General features: G+C 35.5%; 1 long non-coding RNA gene across 1 annotated transcript; it reads right to left on the bottom strand.

Moving 5' to 3' along the window:
• Positions 1–14540: 14540 nt before the first annotated feature.
• LOC127412635 (uncharacterized) lies at positions 14541–20834 on the bottom strand. Its single transcript, XR_007892464.1, has 3 exons — positions 20613–20834; positions 15737–15847; positions 14541–14735 (listed from the first exon to the last, which is right to left on the bottom strand). It is a non-coding gene; the product is annotated as an uncharacterized LOC127412635 (long non-coding RNA).
• Between the last annotated feature and the right edge of the window lie 3645 nt (positions 20835–24479).

Below are 24479 nucleotides of genomic sequence, written 5' to 3'. Positions count from 1 at the left end.
ATCTAACTAACCAGGATCAAAATCATTGGATCCAAAATGTTGCTCTGGTCTGCATATAGCTTGCAGATAAAATAATTTGAATTCAAACTTGAACTGAGTGGAAGAGGAGGTTACTTGACTTTTGAAAAATATCTTATAGATCTGCACGACAAAAGAAGGAGGAACGCGCACACATAGCTTTCACAGAACTGTGTGACATGCTGTTGTTTTGCAATATTCTAATTTTTCACATTAATTAAATTGGCAACTTGGATGGAAACATGTGACTGCATGTGGAACTTCCAAATACCCAACAGACATCTTTTAACCACATTATTTTGCATTGCTTTATTAACGCCTATTTAACAAAAAGTTGTGCTGATAAATTGGTTTAAAATGCATTTCAAAGTGCTTTTGTTGAATTCAGCGTGTTGCGCGTCAAAGATGCAGGCAGCCCCATGTAGTCAACTTACTGCGCTGTGTCCAACGGTTCTGTGTAACCTGGTTGCTTAAATGCATCTCCTGTGATCACTTGTGTTTGGATTTCGAGGGGAGTTTTCATGAGGACATACATCAATCAATAAACCAGTGTGTTTGGGAAATACCAAGTCATTGAACAATGTTGCTAATGATGGAACTTGTGACCATAGTTGGCTAACAATGCTTTTGGGAAATGCACCCCAGGCTGGGAGATCAGTTAAGACCAACAAACCAGGTAAGGCTGGTGTAAGCACCAGCTAAGAGGAACAGATAGGAACAGAGTGATCTTCAGCTCTTCAGCTATCTCTGGCCAAAGTAATCTTCAGCTGGTTTAGCTGGTCTTCCAGCCTTAGCAGCTGAATAGTGGTCAAAACCCCTTTAACCCCTCTTACCATGCTAGGCAGTGTTGTAGTACTCGAGACTGGACTCGACCATATTTTCATGGTCTTGGTCTTTGACTCAGTCTTGACTCGAATTTGAACAAGTGTGGACTCGGTCTTAACCCCGGTCGAGTCCCTTTTCAAAAAATACACAGTGAAAAGCTTTGAGTTATCTGACAAACATTTTTGACTGACAATATCAGAGATCTTGACATAATGTCCCGCATTTCAATCTGGTGAGAATCAGAACTAGTGATGCCCAGTTCACAAATAAGTCATTCTATTGAGTTGGTTCTTTTCAGAAAATTTGCCAAACAGGTTAGCAAAAAGGTCTGAATCGATTGGCTATTCAGTCCGATTTGTTCGTTGGATCAAGTGGATATTTACCTACAGTCAAAAAAAGAGGTCAGTAAGTATTGACCTTTTGAGAGGTAACTTTGAGAAACTTCCATTGGTGCTGTGTCTTGTTAATAAGGGGTTGTTCACACCAAACACAGTGTTGCATCCTCCCATGCTGTTTTTCAGTTGTTTGTAAACATGCTAAACTGATGTCTTTGACCGTTGCATTACGTACCACAATTTTTTTTGTCAAGAACATCAAACATCACAAAAAGAACATCAACTGTTAAAAACGTGTCTCGAGACACCTGTGTTATACTCTATTCCTTGATAGCACACATACAACACCCAGACATCTATTTAATAGGTGTGTTTACATCTGGAAGATGCCTATTTTAGCTCGTTTGCAATACATCTATAATATCGGATGTCAATAAGACATTCCGCAAATGAGACGTTTAGAATGATTGTAAATGTGATCTTTTTAAGATGTTTAGCAGATGTTAGTTGCTTTCCAGATGAAAAGATCGAAACAGACATCTTGGAGATGTACGTGTTATTTGGGTTCGTTGCACTGCTTTGGTCTGAATGGCCTCTAGTCTTTTAGAAATGCTTTAGCCATTAGTAACGTGAATGCTATACATACTGAAGAAAATTTAAAAATACCTTTCTCAATGTCATCAGAATTGAATGGTTTCTGAAAAAAACTAACAACAAAAATGGTTTCTGTACATACCGAAATGAAATCTTGCAGGCAAAAGTAAACAGAAATGCTTACTTGACTTACAGTGAATAAAATATAGTAGTGCAATTGAGGAAATTGTTAACAAATTGAATGTAAATGTTTATATCACTTTCTGCGTGAACATTGTCATATTTAATACATTATTGTTAGTTACTTTACAGTTATACTGTATTTTTTAAAGCAGAAATGTTAAATGTTAAAATAATAAATGAGGTTTATTTGATATATGCACCTATAGTTCTTTAAACTATTTAATACATTCATAAACAAACTCTTGTTTCAGATTTAGCCTTCACTGGTCTCGGTCTCAACTTGGACTTGACTCGTACTTGATCCTTTTCTGGTCTCGTTCTTGACTCAAACTCAACCTATTCTGGTCTAGGACTGGACTTGGACTCAGATGAGCTGGTCTCGACTACAACACTGATGCTAGGAGACTAGGTAAGGCCAGCAAACCAGCTTAGGCTGGTTAAAGATTTGTTCTTTACTTTTCTTTTTTCAAGGAACACCTTCTGACAAGTATTTGTGATTCAAGTGGAGCAGGGATGAGTTCAAAAAGACGATGCTCCAAATCTATGCTTTCCACATCCAGACGAAGACCTCACTAACCACATCAGTGTGCAGATGTGAGTATATAACAGAGCACAGAACGCATTCATGCTGTGCCGTAACTCTGTCATTGACCTCCGTGGAACGAGGCCTGGATGGATTTTCAGGGTTCCACCGATTTCCAGTAATTGAAAACACAAGTAGGATAATGTTACCAAGATGTTTGTTACATGTCACAACAATACCCTGCTTATGAGCAGAGAGCATCCCACTAACCGCGCCTTACGCTTGAAGAATGTTTCCATTGTGTGTACGAAAAACCTATAAAATGAATCATTGCTTCATTCTTACCATCAAACGCTGCAGCAGTGTTATTATCATTAACAAAAACTAAACGAAAGCATTTTATTTTTCTGAAATAAAAATTAAAACTAACTTAAAGGAATGTTTCAGGTTCATTCAATACAAGTTGAGCTCAATCGATCACATTTGTGGCATAATCTTGACTACCACAAAAAATTATTTTGACTCGTCCCTCCTTTGGACACTTTTTTTAAAAATGCAAAAACCATTTAGTTACAGTTAGGCATTTATAATAGAGGAGAATGCAGGCAGTCCATAAATGTTTGCTGGTATTGTGCCATGTACCAGAAAACATGGTTTACTGCTGTTACTTTGTCATGACTACAAAGTTTTAATATTAAATATAACTTAACACAAATAAGATTAGTAAGCAATTTTTATCTCACTAAAATCTGTAAAATTGTTATGTTTATTAACTGGCTCCATTCACATCCATCATAAATCCCTTGTTGTAATGACAATTTTTTAAATAATAAATGAGGGGGCCTGGGTAGCTCAGTGAGTAAAGATGCTGACTACCACCCTTGGAGTCACAAGTTCGAATCCAGGGCATGCTGAGTGACTCCAGCCAGGTCTCCTAAGCAACCAAATTGGCCCGGTTGTTAGGGAGGGTAGAGTCACATGGGGTAACCTCCTCGTAGTTGCTATAATGTGGTTCTCACTCTCGGTGGGGCACATGGTGAGTTGTGCATGGATGCCACAGAGATTAGCGTGAAGCCTCCACATGCGCTATGTCTCCACGATAACGCGCTCAACAAGCCACATGATAAGATGCACGGATTGATGGTCTCAGACGCAGAGGCAACTGAGATTTGTCCTCCACCACCCAGATTGAGGCAAGTCACTACACCACCATGAGGACTTAGAGTGCATTGGGAATTGGGCATTCCAAAAATCACATTTTGTTTTGTTTTGTTTTTTTGTGGTAATCAGCATTATGCCACAAATGCTGTCAATTGAGCTTAAATTTGAACTCGGAACATTCCTTTAATTGGAAAAAGTGAAACTAAATTACAATACATTTTCATGTTTCCAAAACTAACTAAAATAAAATAATAATGATTACAAATTAATTTTGCTTTCATTTTTGATAATAGTATATTATAAAATTTGAAACTTTTACAAACCACCTTCATTAAACATGAAAATGCCACTAGATAGCAATAACATTAGACGATCATGAGAAATGTAATGCTGTTAAACAGATTATGGCTGGGTTTCCCGATAACATTGCAACTTAAGCTTTAACGATCATCTTAACTAACGTCGCTTGTTATTTTGCGATGGAGAAACGCCTGTTTCCCAAACCAGCACGTAGATCACTCGTTATAAAGTAATATTTAAGTGCTTTGTTATGGGAGCTTGTCCGGTGTAAAGGTGCTGATCACTTTGGCCAGTATGTCCAGGAGTTTGTCTTCTCAAAATGAAAATAAGGTGGAAATATTGAAAAACATGGAAGTCGTTTGTAACCTTTTCGAGGTGCCGAAATGTATTACCTAACTATTACAGAATTTAATTAAAGAAATAATTATGGCTTTAGTAAGACAGAGTTTCAGATGTTCTGATGCTCAGTCATAGAGAGATGAATGAAAGTGTATGTAATAAATGCATGTAATGCGAATGTACACTATGTGAATCATAAGGGGCTCTAGTGTAGCCTAAAGTTTTTTGGCTGGAAACTGAACAAATGCACACAGAACAGAATTAAAATGACGTATCAGTATTAAACTATATAGACCTTTCTAAATATTAATAAATCATCTGTTTAGAGTTCAAGGTACTGTGTACTTGTAGCCTTACTGCCATTATGCATCGTGCAAATTGTTAATGCCTTGTAAAAAGATGATAGGCGGGCCGATTTGAACCAGCCATTGGAGGAAGAAAGAAGAGGAGGAGGATGAAGAGAGAGAGAGAGAGAGAGAGAGAGAGAGAGAGAGAGAGAGAGTATTGCACACTCTTACTCTAATCTCCTCTGTTAACTATATTTGTATTATTTATTAAGGCATATTTATTTAAGTTTTAAACTGCGTGGTCACATTACTCACATATGTCTTCTTAAATAATGTTTATAAGAACATGTCGTCTTGTATTGCAATTACAATTATGCTTATCAAAGAAGGTTAATATAATGTTATACTGTATTACGTGTCTTGTAAATTTAGACCTATCATGTCGCATGCGCAGACTGCAGAGACTGCCTATTGATTTCAATGCGATTTGTTTCTTCTGAAATAGTTTACAATGGCTTTCCAATGATCAAAATATATTAATACAATTTATTAAATGTCCCATTGTCTTTGATAAACTGTAAAAGATGCCAGAAAGATACGTTTAAGTTGCACTTAATGGACTTAAGAGCGGTTCAAAGCTCTCGTTAATTTACGAATGTTTTTACGAACTACTTAGATAACGATGCTTTTGGGAAATGCGCCTTAGAGATTAAGTATTACTTAAGTGCTGCTAACGTTCTACTTAGTGCTTTGGGAAACGCAGCCTAAATCAGTTAATTTTGGCAGCCCTAAAAAAAAATTAAGCTGCAGTTTGTTTCAAACGACATGCAAATTCTACAAGAGATGTTCATGGTTTCAGATTCCATTTCCTGTTTAAGTAAAATATTGCTTTAAATAGGTTAATCAATCTATATTCATGTTTGCAAATGTTCACAGCAGAGTCCATGGGTCCAGGAAGGACCTGTAAAATGGTTTAGTCCTAAATGAAGCATGGCCACATGCATTACCTGTCCCCTTTGACCAACAAGAGGAAAGACAAGCAGGCAGTGAGGAGAGAGGCCGGTTTGATCTCTATTTAATGATCATCAGTGTCTGCACTATGAGCGATGCTCCCAGTGTTAGTTGGAGTAATCTCTGCTGTTTTTCATCACGACTGCCTGAGATACGGCCATGTCCGTGCTCCCCAAATGAGCCAAAACCACAAAGTGGATTTCTCTTTTGGATCACACATTGAGGTACTACACAGCAGGGATCTTTAAGGATTTAGAAACACTCAGGTTTGATACATTTTTCCAGTGCGTCAGTGTCTTGAGGATACTATGAAAGTAACATCTTGGAGGTTGTTCTTCATTATCTGATGTTATTTCGCTGTGTGCTGAAGGCACATAGATAAACATAATAAATGTTTATGATTATTTAGTATTGGGTTTGAGTCCACCTTAGTCAAGTCCTTAAGTCTTTAAACAATCGAATCCGAGTCGAGTCTGAGTCCAAAAGTCGGACTCAAGACCGAGTCCATAACAGGCAGAGTCCGAGTCGAGTCCGAATGAGTCTGTTCAAAAATCTGAATTAAAATTGTAACCGTAAACTCAACATCAATATTTTAAGCTTATTTTAACCTTCACAACTAAGAAAAACAGTTTCTCAATATAAATGCAATAAAAACAAACGATTAGTATCCTGATGAACAAACTTCAAAGTGGTTTCAGAATGAAAGCATATGCTTTAGGTGTATGAAGACAAAACTGTCCTTCAACACACTTCTTATTGTGTTCTATTGACATTTCATTTATTTGTTGCCTTTCCCCTACACTCAAACATAGACTAAAGAAAGTGAAAACTGCGTTAGTCATTAAAACCAGAGTTATTATTATTCCGAATTTTAATTTAGTTTTTATTTCTACTTCATTTTCAATGAATTCATTATGGGTGAAATGCATTTAATATAATTAATTAAATACATTTAATGTGTTTAATACATTTAATAAATGGTAATATTAAAACATTTAATAATGGCCATAAAATTAAATACAACAACATAAAATAAAAACAGAAAAGATCAGATACCATTAAAAAATATATATTTATACACTACAGTACTACACTTCACACTTTTCAGTCTTCCTGCTGTGTCCAGGTGTAGCCTACTTCCCTAAAGTCAAGATCAAACACACCTTGGGCTGACATTTTGTTCTTTTCACATTATATTTAGTATGCTAATAGGTGAATAGAGACTTCTCCCCTCACTTGTGTTCTTCATTGTATTTTCAGACTTTTTTGCCATTGAAACGCAAATGCCAGCTTTACAGGTAACAAACAGAGGTTGCTGTACAATTTCCATCATGGTCTATTTCATATTAGTTTAAATGTCCCTGATTCATAGTAAATTTGATATAGTCAACATTTTCAGTTAGAAATGACTTTGCGTAGGGAGTGTGAGTTTGATAAAACATGTGTTCTATTAAATAATTTGAAGAGCTTAGGAACGTACTCTTTAAAGTGTACTTATGTTATTGATATTTCTGGATGAAAGCGGCAGAGCACGTCTGACGAATGGCGATCTCTTTCCTGCACACACATACAGCACGGGCGCGTGGGCGAGAGAGTTAAAAAAGTACTTTGAAAGAGTACGTGCTGCTGCTCTCAGCCAGAATAATCACACGTAAGGACATATACGCATGAAAACTGATGCGCAGTATCAAATACGCAGAATGTATGATAGTACTAACTATAGAGAGCACATCAATATGAAGACAAGGTCTGAAAATGAGGACATGTCTGGGGAAAAGAGGATGTAGTATGTTCACCCTATGTTATGCTATTTTTTTGTTTGTTTGTTTGTTTTTCATTGCATCAAAAATGCCACAGACTCAGCCGGACTCTGAAAAAATCCCAAGTTCGAAAGGCTCGAGTCCGAGTCAAGTCCGAGTAAAAATGCATCCGAGAATAAGTCATTTTAGCAATCCATTGTAGATTTCTTAGACTCATTCTTATCCGTCACCCTTCTGTTATTTAAAGAAAACACCATAATTTAATATTGATGCATCAGTTATTATTATTTATTTTTTTACTTCTGGCCATCTGCATTCCTTTATAATATACAACCTGTTTTTCTTTATAATTTTAATGTTTTTTAAAGCCTTTTTGACACTGTTTATAGCATAGTACTGATATGGCAGGATTTGAATGGGGAAGAGTGGCGAATTAGATCAAAATTCTCAAGCCAGATTCAAACCTGCATTGCCCACATGAGCACCATGGCTCAATGATTTGGAGTACATGTACTAGCTGCTGGCAAAAGCTCCAACTGCTAATTGCTACACTGATTAACTGGGCCATTATACATGTAAGCTAAAGTCTCTATGAGCCACACAGATTTCAAACACTTCAGGAGTTCAGGATTCTGTCAAAATTCTGTATTTAAAAGGATGTTGAATTGGAATTTGAAATGGAATGACAGGAATGGGAATTTACTGAATCACAGTTCAAAGCCTGAATGCAATTCTTAGTAAATTTGAGAATTCTAAAATTAAGTGTTTTTCTACCATGTAATGAAATACAATTAAATGAATGTATTAAATACAATTATTTATATGTTATTTTAAATTATATTTATATTAATATTAAATATTATGAAATATTAGACCAAATTAAATAAAAATATATTTCATAATGAAATATTACATATTTATTGTTAATATTTATTTCATTGATATTAAATTATATATACAGTATATATATGTTAAATGTATTTATATACAATTATATGTTGTATATAATTGTATAATAATTTTATTTTTTGTGAATAATACGTTTTTTGGGTAATTCATGCTGAAAAATCAAATGTATTATTAAAAACAGCAGCTATATTAATTATTTAAATTAATTATTTAAAAAAAAAAGATCTATATCCTTAAACGAAAACTTTACACAAAAATTAAAATTCTCTTTATTTACTCACCCCCATGCCATCCCAGATATGTATGACTTTCTTTCTTCTGCTGAACACAAAGATTTTTAGAAGAATATCTCAGCTCTGTAGGTCCATACAATGCAAGTGAATGGTGAATAAGCCATTGAAGCTCCAAAAAGGAGATACAGTCACCATAAAAGTAATCCATACAACTCCAGTGGTTTAAACAATGTCTTCTGAAGTGATCCGGTTGGTGATCCAGTTGGTGTTGGGTGGGAACAGACTAAAATATAACTCCTTTCTCTTTACATCTTTCATTGCAGTCTTGTGGTACGATCATGATTTCAAGCTCGATTACACTTCCTAGTACTTGACGCATACACATAGTGCTAGATGGCATCAAGATGTACGGTGAAAAAGGAGATATTTTTTGGTCTGTTCTCACCCTAAACCAACTAGATTGCTTTCAGAAGACATTGATTAAACCACTGGAGTCATATGGATTACTTTTATGCTGACTTTATCTTCTTTTTGAAGCTTCAAAGGCCTGATCACCATTCGCCTGCATTGTATGGAATTCTGCCATTCTGTATCCTGTTTGCTACCTTAATCTTCTAGAACTCTAATCTACTGAAGGTTCTGGAATCACTTGGTAATAACAAGAGGAAGTGAATGTCCCAGGAGGAAGAGGAGAGAGTGCATGGGTTAAGAAACGTGTGGTCTGCTATTAAAACAAATGCATGACATGTCAGAAGAACACACACACATGGCATTGCATGGTTGACTGACACAACCAATGACACAACCATCTCTGTATGACATCAGATGTTCATAAATCCCTCTTATAACACAGATCTAAATAATAATCTCCCTCATACAGCAGGCCAATACATTAGTAAGCAGGACAGTCAGCATACTCTCCAATAGTTAATGTGCTTTAATATGCCTTAAAAAGGAAGACATTGTCCATGCCCCTGTCCTCTTAACGCCTGTGATTACATTGTATTACACATGCTGACCTGACCCCTTGAGAGCAACACAATAAATCTCCTCCCTCCTAATCTACTCCACTTTCCAAACACCTGACACAACTAGGCAAAAACACGACTGTGGTGCCACATTTAATAAAACAGGAAATCAATGGGGCTTCCTTTTACTTTATAATCACATCGGTCTCTGTCTCACTCTTTTATTTTAGTTATTTTTCTCTCTCCCATATCTTTCTTTGATCTGAATGCAAGTCGGTTGCACACTGTACCATTTTTTTTTTTTTTTTTTTGTCCTTTAAGATTATTGCTTGTCAGATTGTAAGATATGTCCCGGTGAGATCTTCATTGAAATCAAGGTAGACTGTGTGATATTAACTCTTTTATGTCAGACTGTACAATATATATCTTAGGGCGGTCATTGCCGAAATTAAAAAAATCGAAAATGCCCCCAGTGGCCGAAGCTGGAAATGTTGGTGGACATAAGGGCACTTCTGAGCTCCAGTTTCTAAGTGAAATGTCCACAGAGTGGAGTAAAAATGAGTTGTGTTTTAGTTGTAAACAGAGGTGGGTAGTAACGTGCTACATTTACTCCGTTACATTTACTTGAGTAACTTTTTGGAAAAAAAAGAGTAGGTTTAAAAGTGGGTACTTTTTACTCTCACTCAAGTAAATTTCTAAGGAAATTTTTTTACTTTTACTTAATTACAATGGGTGGCGTTCCTGTTGTTACATTACTGGGTTTAATTTTAATTAATGCATAATTTATTTAATTGCAGCTGTTTTTCACTATGTTTTTTTTAATTTTTTTTTTTTAATGTTTGGTAATATAAAAGTGTTTTATTAGTTGTATTTAGTATAAATTTATTTATTTTCAATTTAATGTGTTTTATTAAATACATTTATTTGCTCAATTTTATGTTGTCACCCCATTTGATTAATTTGTTCACCCTTATTGTGTCATTGTTTTAGTGCCAGCTAAATTGTGTAGAATTTAAAGTAGAATAAAATAAAATAATTAGATTTCAGGTTAACACTTTATAATAACTTTCATTAAAAGATAATTGAAAAACATTATTAACAGATTTTTAATGTATATTCAGATAATTAGAAATATGAGATAATGCACTTGTTAATTTTTAATAGTGAATAATTTAATGCTAAACAGATCATGTAAATTCAAATACTTACATATGTTAAGCTTTCATTCCTATATGGCCTTGCACTTTTTATTTATTTATTTATTTATTTTTACAAATGTTATATAGTGATTAACAGATCGTTTGTTACTATACATTTTGAATGCTTAATTTCTTTAGACTTTTTCAGAAATGATTTATAAATGAGCTCATGCACTTTTTTACATTTACAAATGTCTTCAGAAACTATAAAAAAAATAATTTCCCCACTTCAAACATGATTCATGCTTACAAATTATTCATTAATGTCCAGCCAATTAGTAACCAAGGTCTGTAAAGGCCACATATTTGCTGTTTGTTTGCTGATGTATGTAAGCATGCATTTACTACACTATATATATATATATATATATATATATATATATATATATATATATATATAAATATATAAATCATTTATTAATTATTTGTTCATATTTTTTCAATACCCAATCTAAGTTGAAACTATTCATACATTTTAAATGTTTTATTTTTGCCTTTATGGGCATTGGACTTTGAGCAACTGCAAAAAAGTTTGTGTAAGGGGTGGTTTGTTAAATTTAGTTGCTTGACACAGACATTAATAACACAACAATAATAACTTACTCTGGGAGCAAAAATGTGTTTATTGCCTCAATAAAAAAAATATAGTATACTGTATCCTTAAAGAGAGAATATTAATTTCACCATAAATCCAGAAATCAGTCAATTTTTTAGAGAGACAGGAAAATAAAGTGAATTTATCAAAGCAATGTTAAACGAATGACTGTGTTACCAAATAACTAGCCTTTTACTTTTGTAGGAGTTACCAAAATATCCATTTCAGTTGTACTATTCAACACCTGCACTCCTCTTCCCCCCATCAACGTCGAAACATTGGACAGTCCACCGGTCGGACAGCTAGGGTGAGTACCTCCACAGATCTCTTCCCACCGCTCACATTAAACACTTGTCATTGAGCTAGCCTCCTCTCAATTTTTCCTCTTTTTCCTGGACTGTGGTGGCAGATCATTTACTCCTGCTTGGTCCGAGCAAGTGAAATAGCTGCTTTTATTCATGAAGCAATGCTTTCAAAATCAGGAAAAAACTATTTGATTATTACAAGCAGCGGTTAGGTGCTCATGAGTTGCGAGATTTGGTCAACAAATGAATGCAACAGCTGAATTCCCAGTGAAGTACTACACTACCCACAATCCTGAAGCGAGGCCATTCATGGATCCACCAATCAGAGATTACAGAATCTCGGCAATGAAAAAAAGTGACAGCGTGCTCCCAGGCACAAAAAAATTCAACCACTGTTGACTTAATTTTAAAGCTGCACTACTTAACTTTGTGCTCTCTAGCGACGTCTGTGGTTGAAATTTAAAATTGCAAGCAATTTGCGGAAGAACAATTTATGTCTGTTGTGTTTCGACACTACTGCTCTGGCGGATGAATCTCATGATTTGATGTTACCTGGACATCGCCTGTGTGTGATCAGGACTGGAAGATATTTAGAGCCGGAGTCATAATGTGCTATTTTCATGTTGATATTATTATGTTATATGATTAAACATTTAAAAATGAAATATTACTTGCTTTGATGAAGATAAACAACACTCTTATTTACATATTTACTACACTCAAAGTGATTTTACATAGAGAACAGGGGACTCTCCTGAATCACCACCAGTTACAAGTATATTTTAATATGATTATTTAAGTGTTTTATAGACTATTATTGTTTGTATTGTATTATATTATCAGTTTAAGAGGTGAAACTCGTGATACTGCTGATTCGAGTTCAATGTAAGACTTCGTTATTTTTGCATTATTAATCTCAACAAAATCAATGATGAAAACGTTTGTTGATGAAAGGTTTTTTTGATTTCGTCAACGATTGATCAAAGATGAGACGAAAAAGGCACATCATGAAGATTATTAAATGATTTTATTAAAGCATACTGTTGACAAAAATATGACGATAAAAATTATTCTGCAAGATATTAACAGTGCAAGATATAAACAGAAGAAGAAACATCTTGATAATCTGTAAAAAGAAGAAGATATTAGATATGGATTCATTTAATCCATCAATCAGTGTGTTGGGCATTTCTCCACTTGAGCTGCATGAGCTGAACGAGCTAACACCGGCAAAATTAACCGCTTAAATACGGCATCCTATTTATACATGAGATTAATCAATATATCCACAACATTTATGGAACAATTTTCATCTGCACAACAAAACAAATGAACATGTGAACTTTAATTAAATGATGCGCTAGTCAGAATAATCGTAATCTGCGTTGCGTAACTTGCGTTGTGAATACGCGGTTTCCATAAGAAACATGCTACACTTTCACGGAAATTTTTTTGTCAAAAGACTAAAACTGTGACTAAAACAAAAAAATGAAAAAATGAACACGGCAGTGAAACTGTAGGCCTAATAACACTGTAAACTAAAACATAAAAAGAGCAATAATTGGGATAAAATATACTTTATCAAACATAAAATAATATGTACAAGAAGTCAATTTCAGAGGTCATACATATTAGTAAACTTGCACAGTAACTTCCCCTGACAACGGATCATGATCAGTAAACACACGAGTAATGTTCGAATTCATAAAAGCATTACCCCTACCAGACAACACACTGTTTCCAATAAGAGATCAAAAATACATTTTAGCAATTTGTTCATTCTTAACCAGAATATATTACCTAGTGCAGCTTTAAATGACAGTTTCTGTCAATAGGCATACATTCATTCAAATTTGAAGACCTGTCGAACCTGCTCAAAAATGAAAGATGCAGAAAATAGCATGTGTTTGTTAGTCAGAAGCTACAGTATATTGGTAAACAAGTTTCAGGAAAAAAACAAAAACATTAAAATATTATTATTTTGGATATATATATATATATATATATATATATATATATATATATATATATATATATGGCACAATTGTCTCTTGTTTTTTTTATTATTATTATTTGTATTATTTGTAAATATTTGAATTTGCATACAATGCTTAACATATCATTAGTTAATGCAAATTACTGAACATTAACAAGTGCATTATGTCATATATCTAACTATTTGAATACTGTATACATTAACTAATGATATAACATAATATAATGTTTGTTAATAATTTATTAATGAAAGTTATTATAAAGTTTTACTGATTACAGTTTATTAGTTATATTATTAAAAACCATTTTGTTCTTTAATAGCCTCATGTAAGCCACATTTTGTTAGTTGTTTGTAGTACCTACTTTTCCAAAAGTGTAGCTTGACAGTAGTTATGAATAGCTTGTACATTGGGAAACCAGCACAGTCCAAGTTAGTCAAATCACCAAACAACCTGTGTTGATATTTGAATAGTAAACATTGGTATATGGTACATAACCTTTTATGTAGGGTTTGGTGGGGGGCGTTTCATGTCTGATCTCGCCTAGGGCACCATGTGAGTCAGGGCAGCTACTGATCGTGGCTAAAATCGCAGTGTTCACCAGGCTTTAGTCAAGACACTCAGGAATAAAATGTTAAGGAATGTTAATGGTGACTGCAGATGGCCTGCATTGTTTCCGAGAAAAAAGAAAGAGAGAAATAAAAATAAAAAAGCTCAAGTCAATTAAGGATGTACAATGTACTATTTGTCCTGGTAAATGTGAGAGTCTTGTTTTATGGCAGTTATTTATAGCCTTATAACGGCAAATCAAATTAGTTCATATTGAATAGCTTGTGAGCACCCCTGGTGATTGATTCTCCTTGAAAGCTTGAGCTGATACGACCAGCCGAGGCCAAGGAAAATAGAAAGCGTGTGACCCTGAGACAGGGTTCTGCCGCAGGGCTGTAGCAGAGTCACGGGGTCACGCTTGCTGGGTGAGGACTCACAACTGTTCATTACAGGTGTTAAGTGCTCACCGAGGACCAGGTCTGGTTTCACAGACAGCCGCACACGCTCCAAATAAAAAAAGGAGCTCTGGACGGGCCTTTATGAGTCTGTCCACAAACAAGTCCATTCTTCAGTCATCTCTCGGGAAGAGGGGGGAGCACCACCACACACTGAAATAGCCCCTGGGTGATGAAAACAGCCACCACACCCTGAAAAGTAAAGGGCCAAGTAGAAAATAAATTAATAAATCAAATATATATTTTGCAGAGATAATGTACATCAAGCCATATGTTTTAGCACTTTTTGCCCTTGATATTGCTTCAGATGGCTTTTCATTCAGCTTTGGGTAAAATGGAGAGTGTCGAGGTATATCCGAACTTAAATTTCATCAAATTGAATGGGTAGTTGATGATTTTTTTTTATTTTTTTTTACACAAACATACATTTTTTATATTAAGATGTACATAGATGTATAAGAGAAATTGTATATTTTTTGGTCCTGTAACTGATAGTCAGCCATTTTTAATAACCCTTTTTGCCTTCACTAGTTCATTTTAAATGATCCTGACAGTGTTGTGACAAATGTAAAAAAATTTTTCTTTTTTTTTTTTGTATAGATATTAAATGTTACATTTTAAATGTATAAATATTACATTTTACATTTTTAAAAGTACAAATATTCTATATAGTCTTTCAATGAAAGTTATAAACTGCATGTAGTAATTGTAGAAAATTTGGAAAAATGCACTGCAAGAAACTGCAAAAATGTCTGAATATTCATGTGAACTGCCCCAATATTAATTTACAAATGTGCTCATTTATTTTAACTGGCAATTGCATAAAATAGAAACAGAGTTTATTATTACTACTCTTATTATTATTATTATTATTATTATTATTATTATTATTATTTATTATAATTGTTTTAAGAAAATGTAATGACATTATGGCATTATTCAGAATTAATATGTTTCACTTTGTTTCATTCCCTACATTTCCTGATGATACAATCATTTGGACCACGTTGCATTTTTAAAGCATGTCTGTGTGAATCTATAAAAGCTCGGCTCTTTCTTGCCCTCTCTCAGACCTTTCTGTATGGCCAGTTGCTCTGGGAGTTGTCCCCGCTATATGATAAGTCTAAAATGGCCCCCACATAGAAACAAACTCTGGATGTTCAACAACTTTTACAAGGTTTCACTTTACTCACGGCCCCTGTCTTCCCTGCGCAGATGTTGGATACATTACGAAACCATATGAACAATAAAGAATGGCTTAAAGTTCCAAGGCTGCAAACAAAAGAATGTTCTAATGGCAGGGTCTGTGAAAAAAGAGAGAAATTTGGACAGGTTTAGTATTCAATTACTGTGTGATTGAGTGTTGACATTTTTGAGGCTGCATGACAGGAAATTCATTAGAAGCAGAAAAGCTTGTAAAGAATGGTGGGCTACAGTGAAAAGGAAATGTGGGTCTTGGGTGATTATGGAAAAGATGGTGGAGGAGGTCGAGAGGTCAGTGTAAATATAAAAATGTTTTTCAGGGTTCACCGCAGCTTCTGACATTAATTGATGTCCATTGTGATTTTGTAATTTGCTGTAAAAGTTATTCAGAGTGATTTGATTTTGGGAGGATAGCCGACATACAGATGAGGTGCTCTGACACAGTTTTTCTTATAATGATATGTGGATGTGTGAAGAACACACTTCATATTTTTAGACCATAGAATAATGGATGTATATGCGTTTCAGAATGAATGCACAGTCTCAGTGGAGGGTAAAAATAAATACATAAATGAAATGAATATGCTGAAATTTATTTTGAAAACTGATTATTGTAAAATGATTGTACAAAAAAATAAATAAATAAATAAATAAATAAAAATAAAAAATTATGAAGCCAAAAATTGGCAATATGTGCAATATGTATGTGCTCATACTGTCTGTACTATCTAAGAGTTAAGACATTGGGCATCTTTTATAAAATATATATAAATATATATATATATATATATATATATATATATATATATATATATATATATATATATATATATATAATGGTTTTATGAATGACTTCAGAAATTCTGCTCGTAATAAATGAGACCCATAGTTTACATTTCAATTTCCCAAGGCAAGATGTACAACTGAACCTCAAACTGCCCCTACAAATGCCAGTATAACTGATATGCATGACACTGGTTTAATTTTAGATCTTTATTTATAACTTCAAAAATGTTATCACTTATTTAAATCAATGTCTTGTTATTAATAGTTTATTATCATTTATTACAAATATATTACCATCAAATATTTTAGTATTGTCTTTACATTATACACATTATAGCAGACATACAAATACATGCTGAGTGCGAGTGTGTGTATGTAACAGCAGTGTAATGTCTTGTTGACCGGACCCGTGGTGCTTGCATCAACACAGCGCTGTAGAGTCAAGTTCTACTCAGCTTTAATGAGCTTTTCAAGCCTTCTGAATCTCTCTCATTCCCTGCTGAACAGTCGGCTTCATCTGCACTCCCCACCCTAGACAACACTGACATAAACACTGTGATGTTCCTGTCTGTCCCAATTGCACGACCGTTAACATGTTTCCAAATCATTCCCATCCACTCTAATAAGAAGTCTGTGCACTGTCCACAGTGGGCTGATTTAGACCGGGCAGGAACGGAGAGCACTTGTGGGCTTTTGAGAGGTAACAGGAAGCATTAAGAAAAGCACAAATAATTTTAAGTGACAGTTGCATACACAGGGGCCAGCTGTTTATTAACTATAAGTTCAATTTAATGCCCGGTCTCTTTATTACCTTTACATTAAACTCATAACTGCATGATCAAGGGGCCCACTCTATGCTATTATGACATAAATAATTAGCAAGTAATTATACTTGTTGCGGATTTTGTCTATCTCATAAAACAGTAATTCGAGATTTGATTACTATTTGAATGCAACAGTGATTCATTAAGTATACATGGAAAGTAAATATACATGTCTAAATAAATATATTTGAAATCCAGAATGTAATGCTAAAATTTTTAATGATTTGCAAGATGTGGCAGACCTTTCTTAAAAGGATTACTAAGCTTTGAATCTGAACTGTAATGTTGCATTGTAAGGAAAAAAATGTAGGGGAAAAAAGTGGGGAAAAATGAAAAACAAAGAATTGGGGTTTATTTTGCTTTTCAATTCTAGCATGCAACAACATCAATCAATAAGAAAAAAAGAAGAAAAACAATTTCTTTCCTGCACTTTCACTTTCAGTTATAATTGTATTCATCCTTGAAAAATACCACATATTCATTTTAGTATTTAGTATTTATAAATAAATAAACTAGATTGTTATGTTGACTTGTGTTGTTGTTTTCCATTTTGCAAAATTATCTTGAAGTTCGTCTTGTAGTTGGAAAATGTATTTATTTTTTGTAGTGCAATATTATTCCACACCCCATGTTTTTTTATTTGAAATTTGTCACTGTTGAAAAATGGGTATCTATCTATCTATCTATCTATCTATCTATCTATCTATCTATCTATCTGTTAAAATGTATCAAACTGTTTCTAAACTTTTTCACTTTTTTTATTTCTAGCATCTCACAGAGGATGCATTACTGCAAAATTTAACAATGCACCGAAACCCCAATTTCTTTTTCCTTTAGAGAGTGTCTCATGTGTACAACACACTGTAGACAAGGGCTCTTGAACAGATGTTCTTGAAAAGCTGATTGTATTACTTGTGATAGTCCGGCCGCTGAAGTGGAGGTAGGCAGTGTAAGAGATGAAAGCAATGCTGAAGAATACGAGTGTAACTCGCTCTCATTGCCTGCAGTATTTTAGTGACTGCAGAGAGATGCAGATAGGTGCATCCTCAGGTAACGAGCATCCCTATCAATTCATGCATATTCCTTCCTTTTTAAAAGCAACTGGACAGCACTCTTTACTCATGCTATCCGCTTCTGCTATCATTTTTTTAATTGAAACTTTTTTTCATCCAAAGTTTTTCACATATTTATTTATTGACCACAGTCATCCGGTGCTCAGAGGGTTAGCAGAATCTCAGAAGATGGTGGTGGTGGTTGGGGGGCCCTGAGACCTTGTAAAGATTGTTTCTAACACGTTTTCTGCTGAGGATTTGTATACTCCATCTTGGCTAATCACAATGGAACCTATTAGCGCTTGACATTTTTATCCGGCAGCCAAAGACTCTGCGTCTCCGGCATAGGAGGCTAACGGCTGTGGACAGTGTTACCACGCTAGCAGGCCTGCACTCAGGCACCACTGGGTCCACCTGAAATCCGATACCTGAGCCCCTACACCCAGACGCCATTGATTTCTTGTCAGCCGCAGAACTTTTCAGCTTGTGTTGAGGGCCTGAGGTTGGAAAGGGAGATGAGATGAGAAGCAGTAGAGAAAAAAAAAACATGTTAGAGGGGGTGAGAGAAATCTTAATTAGAAGAGGGGGGTGGTGGTGGGGGGATTTACCGAACCTGGATTCTGCTTTGGGGATCCAGTCAATGAAATAAAGGAATGTAGGAAAGAGGGATGATAGAGTCGGGGAAGGAGAGAGATTAGAGAGTGACAGGGTGAAGTGATTGATTGAGAGGTGTAGAGAGTAGCGTGTTTTCCTGTGTTTTGGGGTGGGGGTGTCAGCCTACGTGGTGGGCTCTCTGTGGATTTGCACAGTTGAGCTCGCTACCAAGCATTACCCAATAAGAAAACACTCTGCTGTTCTAATTGCCCAATTTAGGACTGCAGGTGGTCGTACAGAGTTCAGCCAAACCTGCTTACAGCACTTTTTTTCTCCGTTCTTCTAACCCAAGCCCCATTTCACTGACAGGGTGCTGGTGCCTGAGTTAATGCACAATCTTTGAGCCAATCAACTGAGCCATAAAAGCCATGTGACTGATCAATCTGGAGCTGCAGGAATAGGAAAATTACGTCTGGACAGCGCTGATTGGCCAACTTGAAAAATCAACATGCTACTTCCGAATGTTCATGCACCCTGAAAAATCAACCATTCTGCTTCAATTACAAACAAGCATCATCTTCCATCAGAGATTTTGGCATCAATTCAAATGTGATCACATTTCCCTCTGCCATTCTTTTCTACTGACTTGAAATCCGAACAGTGACGTCACAGGTTACGTGTGTCACAGTGTTTGTGTGCAGCTTTTAATTCTGTTTTTGAGGACATATTTAAACAAAGTAAATGTATTGATGTTGTCAACAGGCAGACGAAGAGACGATGACGATAACATGATGAACCCAAGTGCAGTTTTATTTACAAATGTGGAATCCCAAAAAACACTAACTATAAACATGAACTAAACATGAACATAAACTACTTGACTTGACATGAAACTAGACCTGGCTTGACTTGACTTGACCTGGCTTGACTTGACAAAAACAACAAAGTTACATTCACAATACCTAACACCAGACAATGGCAACATGTGGGCTTAAATACAAGGATATGGGTAACAAGTAAACAAGACAACCAATCACAAGACTGAACTAATAAACAAGATAACAAGACTAAATGAACTTAAACCAATGAAAAGACAAGACTAATAACAAAGTAATCAAACAAGAACCAATGAAAACAAGACACATGAACAGGGGATACACAAGACAAGAACACATGAGGGAACAGGAAATCACATGACATGAACTGGAACTAAACTTGAAAATAAAAGACATGAAAAACATGAACCAAAACACATAAACGTGACAGTAAAATGCAACCCAACGTTATTACGTTGCTCCACAAGATTGCCAGAGATGACATCTACGATCAAGATGACAGGTAACGAAATTACATTATTTTGTATGAACTTTTTAATGGGGCTTAACTTGCTTAGTACTATAAACTGTAACAGTGAAATCTTTATTAAAATTGGTGTAGTAGATTATATTATATTTAGAGTTTTGCCATAGCATATAATGTTATGTTTATGCCTTGATTGAGAATCCCACCGGTTTACTTAACAGATAGCCCTTACTGAACAAAACAATGTACAAAATAAGACAAGAAGAGTGTATGGAAAGCTAACAAAGTTGGTAAATGTAATAACTTACTGAGATCAGCTGCAAAGGACAACAAACACCGGCAAGCATAATTTCTTGCTGTATCTCCTCGTAGACTCTTTTTTCCCCCCTTTGTGATCTCTCTATTTATCTCGGATCTCCGTAAAAGGCAATTTTGCGAGCAGAGTGCTCATTTCATCCATGTTTCCCCAAAGCTTTTGATGTCTGACATTTTTGTGGTATTTTTTTTATTGTTGTTATAGAGTAATGAAGTACTCCTTGCTGCAGATGGTAACTTCTGTTGTTGTTTTGGAAAAATTTTCCTGGTGATGAAACATTATCATGCCCTCCGCCCCCGATGTAATTGGTTCCTGCGTAGAGACCAGCAAGCTTTTGGGGCCGGTGCCGAGCCAGTTTTTCCACCCCCAAACGGCCTTTTCTGCGGTGGAAACGTGTGGAACAGTTTGAGAATTCGTACTGGCCCAGGAACCTGAACCATGTCAGTGGAAAATAGCTATCTGAGACATGGGTTCTAGTCTTGTCGGAACCAGGAAGTATTCGCATTCACATAATCAATAATGAAAGCAAGACAGAGGTTGCATTTCACTCTAAGATAAAATTTTTGCTGATGGTTAGGCTTAGGGTTGGGGTTTGGGTTAGGGGGTAGAGTTAATAAATATACATTCCTGTTGACTGAATTGCATCATTTACAACTAAAAATACAACTTGCTTTTGGCACAACCCTGTGAACATTTCACTTCAACAACACTTCCAGCGTTGTCCACTGGGGGCACTGGTTCAAATTTCGATAAACAAAGACCAGTTTTAGCAGCCGAACTTTCGACATCCTCTTGCCAATTCACAGTGTGATTAATCCATTTCACACTGTTAAGAAAATAAAAACTGTAATATACTAACTAGGGTTGTCGATTTACAGTTTTCCTCAACTGCTTTGGCTCATTTTTTGAAACAGACTTAACATTCTCTAAACTGTATGTTGGGACATCACAACTCTATGGCATGTCTGAAAAATATAGTAACTCACCCAAAACATTTAATTCATGCTTCAAAACCTAGTTATTGTGTCAGTAAATTGGTCAATGCCACCAAAATTAAAAGTTTTTTTTTTGTCATCGTGCGAGCCGTACTGGTCAAAATGTTTAGATGTTTTTTCACCATGGCAGTCAACCCTGGATATGTTTGTTATATACAAATTAAATTTTTGTTCTACTTTTTTGTTGACACTGACTGCTTACTGTACTATATACAATAATGTCAGTTTTGTCTAGCTGAATGCTATTGTGTATCACACTGAGCTTTTTAGATACCGATTTCAAACAGTAGGTAAAAGCTTACTGGGAAAAGTCAATACTGTACAGCACTGTATTACACAGAGAAAGGATATGCACATTTGTATGTATACAGTAAATGTATTTTCGTAGCAATGTGTTACATGTAAACAGAAAATTCACATTTGCATGTCCATTTTTAAACATTTCTTACATGTAAATTCATATATAGTAAACAGAATGACATCCATGCAAAAAAACAAAACAAAAAAACAAATCTGCAACAATGAAAAAACCTGAGGTAGTTCTGTAAAAAACAATAAATTGTACCTCCTCAGAGTACATAACACTACAAGTTCCCATCTTCTTGGTGGACATCCTGTCACTCTTGTTGGTCTGGCCAGAGATTTAGCAGACATCACAAACATTCCATGTCATAGATATTTATGGAACATACATGTACTGTATGTCCGACAGCTTTTGATAATTGAATGGATCATTTTGCTTGTGATGGCTCACACGATGAAAGAGTGCTTAGAAGTTGTGAAGAGTATGACAATTTCACTGAGAATCAACTCATCAGTTTTGATCAGCAAGCCATGTGCATTTAGTTATTGTGCAAATTGTAGACAGTTGTACTTACTCTTTTGCACACATGTGCCAAAACACGTGCAATTTGCTTAAATGAATAAGACTTATTGTTTGAAAAAAATTATTAATATTCAAGAATTGAGCCTAACCGATTGAGAAAAACTGTAATTCATTAATTCAGTGTGATTAATTATATGGAAAATAACATATTAAAAAAATGAACGCAATTAATAATGTCCCCGGACCATAATAAGGGATATTCCTACCTTTGGAGCAATTCAAGCTTGAAGTACCACCTTTTTCTCCAGGGGGCAGTAAGCGAAACTTCAGCTGTATAGGGAATGTGCAGCTTATACAGAGAACAAACCAAACTTACCGATAGCAGACACCACAAGATGAGAACTTGTTCTTGTGTTCAAACAGAGCTTCATGGAATGCAAATCAAAACACAGGGATCTCAAGATGTGTTTTCAAACTACATTTAACTTGACACAGTGACCTAAAAATGGTATGTTTATGACGCGACACAACCAAAGTGAGACGCTCCAAAAGCGCCCATCTGACGCAGGTGTACATTGACGCATCCTAAGAAAAGCCCTTATAATAAATCTTGGACTGATTGGTGAATTTCATTGCAAAATGGATAGCTGTGAACTCTTGGCCAATGATTGGCTTATGTTCAATAGAATGGAAATAAACAATACTTTGGATTCTAAAGCCACTTTTTGTATTGTCTTATCAATGTTTTACTAGTCTGCCACAATAATGTAATAATGTAACAACATACCATGTAATTAATTTGCTAAAAAAAATTATCGATTGACAGCCCTAATAGTGACATTTTGTAGTTTATTTTGATTGCAAAAAAAGTATTTTGTTAGAATTAATTGATACGTTTCAATGGCCATGTTCAGAGAAGGTGATTTTAGGACCAGAAAAATTAGCTTTTCACTGTCCACTTAAAAATGCTGGTCTCAAACCAGGAACAGCATACACGCAAAATAAAACTAGATCACTCCCATTGTAATCATTAAAGCAGTCTACATTGGAAATGCCTGATATAACAAGTTCTTTATTCTGTATTGCTACGAAAATTAAAATATGTTCTCAAAACTCATTAGACTCGTAAATGAAGATTGTGATGCACTATGTTTATTTGTTGGCAGGTTTTGTAGTAATGTCAGTAAAGTCAACATTTGGAAACAAGGGCCGGTTCTGAAGCACCTTTCACATGACTAGTGTCAGTCGTCAACGTTTCGCTCAGCATCAGCGCCAAGTGCCACTTTGCCCTCCACAAGACAAGCATTGCAGAAAGTGCCACAGAAGTGCGATTTCACGAGTTTCCCATGCAAGAAAGTGCACAGTAAACATTGAATACTTGTATTTTACAGATACCAGGGCTGAGCACAGCACCATTTTGGTGGAAATGGGGCACAAGTGTTCTTTTCTTATGCTTGGCAAGTGGTCATTAAGTCTGGAAAGACACCTTGACCAAATGAACCTCTCTCACAAAAATGCAAACGATTAGTTTAGAACATTGAAGCTGAGATTGAAACCCAACTCGACAAGTTCTTTGACTTGGGCCCATCCATTCCTCATCCCTGTAAGCTCTTTAACACCTCCACTTCAAACATCCAGCCCACTTCCCAGCATGCTTGCTGCCCCTCTGCCTCCAGTGGTCAGAGTGTGGTCTAAACCAGGGAGCTTTAACCTGACTTTGAAACCACAAACAACTTCTCAGACCAGAGACACAATTAGTTCAGCGTGCAAAAAGAGCTGAGCCCACTCGACACTGAGGAGCAGTTGTGCCGCACACATCTCTGATCTCCACACAGGGAAATGATGTCATGGTCCGCAGCACTTTTTGAAGAAGTGTGCCTTTATGAGGGGTCAAATGCTGTAATGGCAGCTTGAGTCCAACCCTTGAGGAACAACTGAACTTTATATGATATTACAGTCCAAAACGCCATTGAACACTGTTTAAAGCTACTAAATTATTTGCTATCCCTGTGTGGTTTAGCCAATGGAAAAGACGGGA

The sequence above is a fragment of the Myxocyprinus asiaticus genome, chromosome 22 (assembly GCF_019703515.2).
Source record: "Myxocyprinus asiaticus isolate MX2 ecotype Aquarium Trade chromosome 22, UBuf_Myxa_2, whole genome shotgun sequence".
NCBI classification, from domain to species: domain Eukaryota; kingdom Metazoa; phylum Chordata; class Actinopteri; order Cypriniformes; family Catostomidae; genus Myxocyprinus; species Myxocyprinus asiaticus.
The sequence above is the reverse complement of the archived record's forward strand: the minus strand, read 5'-3'. Positions and strand labels throughout refer to the sequence as shown.